The following is a 7,113-nucleotide window of genomic DNA, read 5'->3' as shown; positions in this document are numbered from 1 at the left end:
AAAAGCACTGTATAAATAGGGTGCTCGATCAGCGACCACTCAAACCATGATGAAGCTTTATCTAGGACTCCTGTCCGTTGTCTTGCCGCTTTTTGTGTCTGCAAAGACAGGGCCTCACAATGTCATCCCGATAGGCGGATGTAGCAGATATGTAAAACAATTAATTATTTTATTTAACGGAGGATATAGACAATATATCACCTATTTCGTCACCTATTAAACAAATAATATTCCGAAATTGTATAATTGTTGACATTCAAAAAAAGTCTCAAGCGATCTGTATGCGAGATGTAACAATTTGATTATTAAGTTGTATAACATCTGACCATGGCATCTTGTAACCTTAGGAAACTAATATCAGAGTATATAATTTAATTAATTCCCCGATAATACCAATACTTTCTCGTGGCTGTTGCCTCCTGCCACTGCTAGCGATAATAATAAATAAGGACTTAAATATATTACCTCTGTGTTACTGTATCGGTTTAGTATTCAATATATCTCTAGTAGATTTATTCAATACGGACTCATTGAACGTGGAGGTTGTGGCACTTACATACAAGTTATGTAACCATTTCCCAATGACACTCTTTAGAAATGCTAAATAAGACTTAATGCAGAGCAAAATGCATTCGAATCGGGGGAATGGGCTCTTATTGATTTCCTTACACGAGCTTTAATTTCATCAGTTTTTTAACCAGGAAGTTGTATAACATTAGCCTTGTACTTGTACTTGGAAGCAATTCAGACCCTGTAATCAAATTAGTTCCAACCGCAAATCTGATGTGCGAAACGGGACTCTAACGGAATGCAATATAACTGTATATACCGACTGTATATACCGATTAATCAAAAAACATGTAAAAAAGTATGAAATCGATTGTATTCCTGTTGTTCAAACTTAATTCAAAGAAAAATCTTGAAAAGAAAAATTAATTGGTCAAGTAATTTTTATACCCTAATTGTAAATTTTTTTTATGTCGAGGTGATCACTCAAGCGAATGGGTCATCAAGTTTTAAGTCTGTTGGGACCTGCGAAGCTACCCATACCTTCCTGAAACAGGAACCGGAAATTATGCATATATCCAGCGCATCTAACGCTACGTGTTTCGTGTATCCCAGTGAGCAGCCGTTAAACCATTCGGCGCGTGTGAATTTAGCGACCAGCTCTCGTCTGTCCAGAACATTTCTTTCGTCATTCTCCCCTCCACTTTACTGTTAAGCGTGTCCGTTATCCAGCTATCTCTTAGTCATAATTGAAGTCTCCACACAACTATTTTATTGATGCAAAATTTATTTTAGTATAAAAAATATTTCTGAATTACACAGTTTTCTTAAAACTTAAGTCACATCAGCTATTGAGCTTAAGTGCAAACATATTTAACTTCCTGCTTCTTGGATATAACTAATGAATTGAGTTAAGTCACTTAGGTACGCCTACTGTTCACGGAACAAACTTAGTTCCAGTTGCAATCGTTATAAAAGAGCGGCATCAAACAGTATCATCACATTAGAACTCACCGATCACTACAGAAAACATGAAGTTCTTCCTGGGTGTCCTGCTATCTTTAGCTTTATCCCTTGTAGCCACCGATGCTCGTTTGGTTCCCGCAAATGAAGGAAGGGATTCGTAGGATTCTATTCCTATGGTTTTATGATTCTAAGATGAATCTGTAAAATAAAAATCGAATATTCAACCCAATATTTAAATCAAAACGATTTTAATATAGAAATTAATTCCGAATCAAAAAGATTTCTTAAAACTAAAGTCACATAAGCCATAACGCTTAAGTAAAAATATATTTCACTTCCTGCTTCTTGGATATAACTGGACAAACATAGTTCCAGTTGCAATCTTAATACCGATCACTAACGAAAATATGAAGGTCCTCCTGGGAATCCTGCTATCCTTAGCTTTATCTCTTGTAGCTACCGATGCACGTTTGGTTCCCGGTAAGTAAAACCTATTCATATGGTTTTATGATTATTAGATGCATCTGCAAGAGACAAATAAAATGCTTAAGTGTTGTTTTAATTTTTCCAAGTTATAGGTCATGAAGATTACCTTGAAGCTCAATTAGATTCAGCTGCCATATTAAAAGCGGGGTCCTAACATTTACCTTTTGTGCAAAGAAAAACATGAAACTTTTCCTTAGAATCCTGCTATCCTCAGCATTGGCAATAGTAGGAACAGAAGCTCGAATTAATCCCCCAGGCTTCGTAAATTAAGAAATTCGACTGCATTCCTGATTGACTGATGAATCTGCAAAAAAAAATTTAATTGTCAATAGTTTTTTATATCCTACTTGTAAAGTTGTCTCATATCGAGGTGATCATTCAGGGGAACGGGTCTTTTTTGGACAAGAAAGTTTTAAATCTGGTGAGACCTGCGATGCTACATATGTACATATTTTATATAACAAGAAAAAGAGGGTGAATGAATACTCAGTGGACCTTCCTGAAACAGGTATCGGAGATTACTCCTGTATCCAGCGAACCTACCGCTAAGAGTCTCGTGTATTTCCGCGAGCAACCGTTACAAGGAGTGTGAATATAGCGACCTGTTACTCCCCTTCCACTTTACTGTTAAGCGTGTCCGTTAACCAGCAATCTCTAAGTCATAATTGAAAGCACCATACAAAAATTTTATTGATGTAAAATTTATTTTAGTATAGAAAATAAATCTTAAATACACAGATTTCGTAAAACTAAAGTCACATAAGCCATTGAGCTTAAGTAAAAATGTATTTCACTTCCTGCTTCTTGGGTATAACTAATTAATTGAGTTAAGCCATTTAGGTACGTTTATCGTTCACGGAAGAAACTTAGTTCCAGTTGCAATCGTTATAAAAAAGCGGCTTCAAGTGGTATCATAACATTCGAACTTACCGATCACTAACGAAAATATAAAGTTCTTCCTGGGAGTCCTGCTATCTTTAGCTTTATCGCTTGTAGCCACCGATGCACGCTTGGTTCCCGGAAAGTAAAACTCAGCATTCTATTGATTTGGTTCTATGATTCTAAGATGAATTTGCAAAATAAAAATAAAATGTTCAAATGAACCTACCGCTACGAGTCTCGTGTATTTCCGCGAGCAACCGCTACAAAACTCGGCGAGTGTGAATATAGCGACCTGCTACTCCCCTTCCACTTTACTGTTAAGCGTGTCCGTTAACCAGCAATCTCTAAGTCATAATTGAAAGCACCATACAAAAATTTTATTGATGTAAAATTTATTTTAGTATAGAAAATAAATCTTAATTACACAGATTTCGTAAAACTAATAAAAAACTATAAAAAAGCGGCTTCAAGTGGTATCATAACATTCGAACTCACCGATCACTAACGAAAACATGAAGTTCTTCCTGGGAGTCCTGCTATCTGTAGCATATTGGGTATTAGAAACCTTCAAGGAAGGCTGATCAGGTGATGGTTCGTCTCCCGTCCGGGCACGTGCTTGTTCCGGCTTCCGTCTCATCGGCAAGAAATGGGGGGGTTTTTATTTCCCAGGACGGACGGGACACAGCTCTACTCCAACAATAATACAGATACAGTAACGTTCATTTAAATTTCACGTGCAGCGAAGTATCGGACACAAATACGAACATGAGCAAATACACCTAACCACGAACACGGACACATACACACATACGCATCGTGACACGGTGTTGTTGTGACCACTTATGCCCACCCTACCATGATCACCGCTCCCGTTTCATCCGGTGATCCCATAAAGAAGGCTTTTACAGCTTTCTATACAACCACATTACCCTCCTTTGCCCAGCATGGCCCCCGCATATAGAACTCTAGCACCAATTCATGTTAAATACTAAATTTCATATTGAAAAATCGAGCGTGCATCGCAACTAGTAACTAATTAAATGATTAACTCTTAATCATACCATTTCGATTGAAATATAACTTACAAATTTAAAGACGGCAGTGTAACTTTTTATATTAGGTAAATAGATATATAATTAAATATGCAAACGAAAGGCTATTCAGGGAATGTAAAACTGTGCGCAGCGATCGGTAGGGCAGGTCAGTTATTTAATTGCATTAATTGCAAGCAAACGCTAGCAGAAAGCAGAAAAGAGAGTCAGAGCGACCAGCCTCGCCTCTTCCCTTTTGCGCCTGGTTCGTAAGAGAACTGTTTCTTATGCGCGGCGTATGGTTGCGCTTGTGGTAGCCAGCGGGGCATAAGGGAGAGCGCACAGCCTCTCTTAGGCGAAGAAGCTCTTGACTAAGTGAGGTTTTTTTTTCTGGTTATGCAATAACTCGTTGCTACTAATACCCAAACTCCAATATATGTACATATGTATTAAATTATTTTTTTTTGTTTCGGATCAATTACGGCATTCCTTTGATTGGTTTCAATAAACCCGTTGAAACAGCGATGAAAGCGCTTCCATGGACTGCGGCAACGTTCCTAAAACGAAAACTGGAGAAATAATTTTACAAAAAAAAACCTCACGTTCTCCTCTGCGGTTCAACTGTTGTTCACTTTCGCCCTGTCACACATTTCACTTGCGCTTTCATCCGAAAGAATTTACACACAAAAAAAAATGAAAGAAATTTACTAAGCCGACTTCACATCTGGCACTCCTCGGCCCTTCGTAAGAGGAAAATAAATCAGGTCTAGGTCCAGATCTATAGTTCGGGTCGAAAGTGCTTGACCGTTTACATCACTTTCATAACTTCTGCAGAATTGGACGGCCTACAATATATTCCGGCTCCGCGACACATAAACAGCCCGCGCCCGCAAGCGACTGATGAGAAGATCTTTTACCCCTCCCGCTTTGTGCTGTTCGGCCTAAGCGTTGGGAATTTTGGGTACGGAGCGGTAGTTGGGCGAGGAGCATAAGTCCCTCGTCGCGAGCGGAGACCCTAATATCGGGGAAATTGTTGTTGCCAGCTTTCGTATTTTCGTTCAGACAGGTACCAAAAGATTGCCCGAATTTTAAGCTGGTACTAACCGCCAATCTGGAAAATGAAATTCCTATAATAAAAAGGCATAACCCTACGCCACGAGTGTAGGTGGTGTATATTAGCGAGGCTGAGCAACATACCAGTTGAAATTGGCACTTAACACACTTTTAATTTATTTTTCTTGGTAGGATTATATTCCAATAACCGCACAATATTTTTTTTCTTAGCTGCATTCAGCTGTCAAGATTTTTCCTCGGTTTTTTTCTTCGTTTTTCTTGATACGTGGACCGGCATAACATAGCACGTCTGCCTTCGCCAACAGGTTTTCTTTCAAGAGACTGAGGCTAGATCTGAACAGTCTGAGACCCCCAGTACAGCTTTAAAATCGACAATCCTCCATTTTCGAATGGACGCCGTAATTATTTTACAAGGTTCAACCCAAAAACAAAAAAAAACCTCTCCTTCGTTTACCTTTTGACTTGAATTGCGGCGGCATTTGAGGAACATACAACGGAGAACAATATCCCTTTTTGGTACTTTTCTAACTGTTTCCTTTTGTGCATCACAGTATATATACCTATTTATATACGTTAGTATTTCGAAACCACTTCAAATCCCCCCTACCAAAATCACACTCAAATCAATTACCAAAAGGGTGATTCCCGCTTAGAGCGATTTATTTTTTCCTTTTTATGGTGCTACTGTTTGATATCTTTGGCATGGAATTTGCCGATCAGACGTCCTTGCAGATCCTCTAGCTCGTAATAGGCTTGATCCAACCGTCGCCTTACCCGGGACTTCACAAAAACAGGAGCCAACTTGGCATTAAATCCTTTCACGAAATTACTTTGCTGGAAATTTCGACGGTAAACCTCCTGCCCCACTCTGAATGATACCTCCTTACTTCGAAAGTTATACGTCTTTTCATTTCGTTCATGCTGCGCTTTCATTGCCTCCTTTGCCGTGCCACGCATCAGATCAAATGAGTCGTCCCTAGGAAAATGCACCCAGCGGTCTTCCAACATCTCTAACTGCCTCAACAGCTGATACGTGGTACCATTCGTGATCATCTGTTGCCCAAACGCCAACTGGTATAGACTCGCCTTTACGGCACTGTGCACAGCCGATCTTAACGCACAGGCTACACTGCTGAGCTGCTCATCCCAGTTACCTTGGTCAGGATTTATGTAGGCTTTGACTGCTGCCAAGATAGATCTGTTAACTCGCTCGGACGCGTTAGCTTGCGGAGCGTAAACGTTTGTGTAAGCGTGCTCTATGCCATAATTCTGAAGCAAGGAGTTGAATGCATGGGACTTAAATTGGACGCCATTGTCCGAGACTAGCTTTTCTGGCACTCCAAAGCAGTGAAACAATTGTTCCTCAAGGTATGGTACGATTGCATCGGCGGTAAATTTTCTTACGGGTTTAATAAACGGAAATTTGGAAAAATGATCTAACACCACAAATATCCCGACAATCCCACTACGACTTCTAGGATACGGTCCAAGAAAATCTACGTAGAGCTTCTGAAAGAACCGTTCGGTTTCCCCCGTTTTTGCGAGTGGCGGTCTCAAAGGTCTATTCGGATGCTTAGTACATTTGCAAATTTCACACCTGTTTATGAACTCTTTGACATCTTTTAACAACGTAGGCCAATAATAGTTGCGTCGAACCTTTTCGAGCGTTTTATTTATACCTCCGTGTGCAGATAGTGCGTGCTTGTTGGAATACGCCTATTCCCACATTCAAATAATAACATTAAATACTATTAAATAATACTATCGATATATTAAGTACTATTATGTAAAGTTAGTCTGGTCACACTTGAAGTGTCCACTTCTTTCTTTTCTGATCTCGAATCGAATGTACGTGGTACCGGTGTTGCAGTGAAAAAGTAATCAAGAAATACATAAATAATCTCTAAAGAAAAATATAACTTGGTACTGTCATTCGTTTACTAATTGTCATAGCTAGTTATCCAATAGGTTAATGGCCCAGTCCACGCCAATTTAAATAAATTAAATTAATAACAAATAGTTGTGAAATTAGTTCCGCGTGTGTTCTTGTGTAGCTTTTTTTTTTGTAGTGTGTGTGTGTATAATATATACATATGTACATAGAAAATGGAAAGAAATAAGCAACATATTATGCCTTTTTGTGGCGAGAAATATTCTATATGGATAT

At 39.0% G+C, this 7,113-nt stretch overlaps 1 long non-coding RNA gene across 2 annotated transcripts; it reads right to left on the bottom strand.

The window, feature by feature from the left end:
* Positions 1 to 1,508: 1,508 nt before the first annotated feature.
* On the bottom strand, positions 1,509 to 2,705 carry LOC108160968. Of its 2 annotated transcripts, none has more exons than XR_001775449.2 (3): positions 2,503 to 2,705; positions 2,066 to 2,263; positions 1,509 to 1,997 (listed from the first exon to the last, which is right to left on the bottom strand). It is a non-coding gene; the product is annotated as an uncharacterized LOC108160968 (long non-coding RNA). The 2 variants fall into 2 exon arrangements; XR_004474418.1 differs by lacking the exon at positions 2,503 to 2,705 and adding an exon at positions 2,455 to 2,484.
* Between the last annotated feature and the right edge of the window lie 4,408 nt (positions 2,706 to 7,113).

Source organism: Drosophila miranda (assembly GCF_003369915.1).
Source record: "Drosophila miranda strain MSH22 chromosome Y unlocalized genomic scaffold, D.miranda_PacBio2.1 Contig_Y2_pilon, whole genome shotgun sequence".
Classification (NCBI taxonomy): Eukaryota; Metazoa; Arthropoda; class Insecta; order Diptera; family Drosophilidae; genus Drosophila; species Drosophila miranda.
This window is presented reverse-complemented; position numbering and strand designations above follow the sequence as displayed.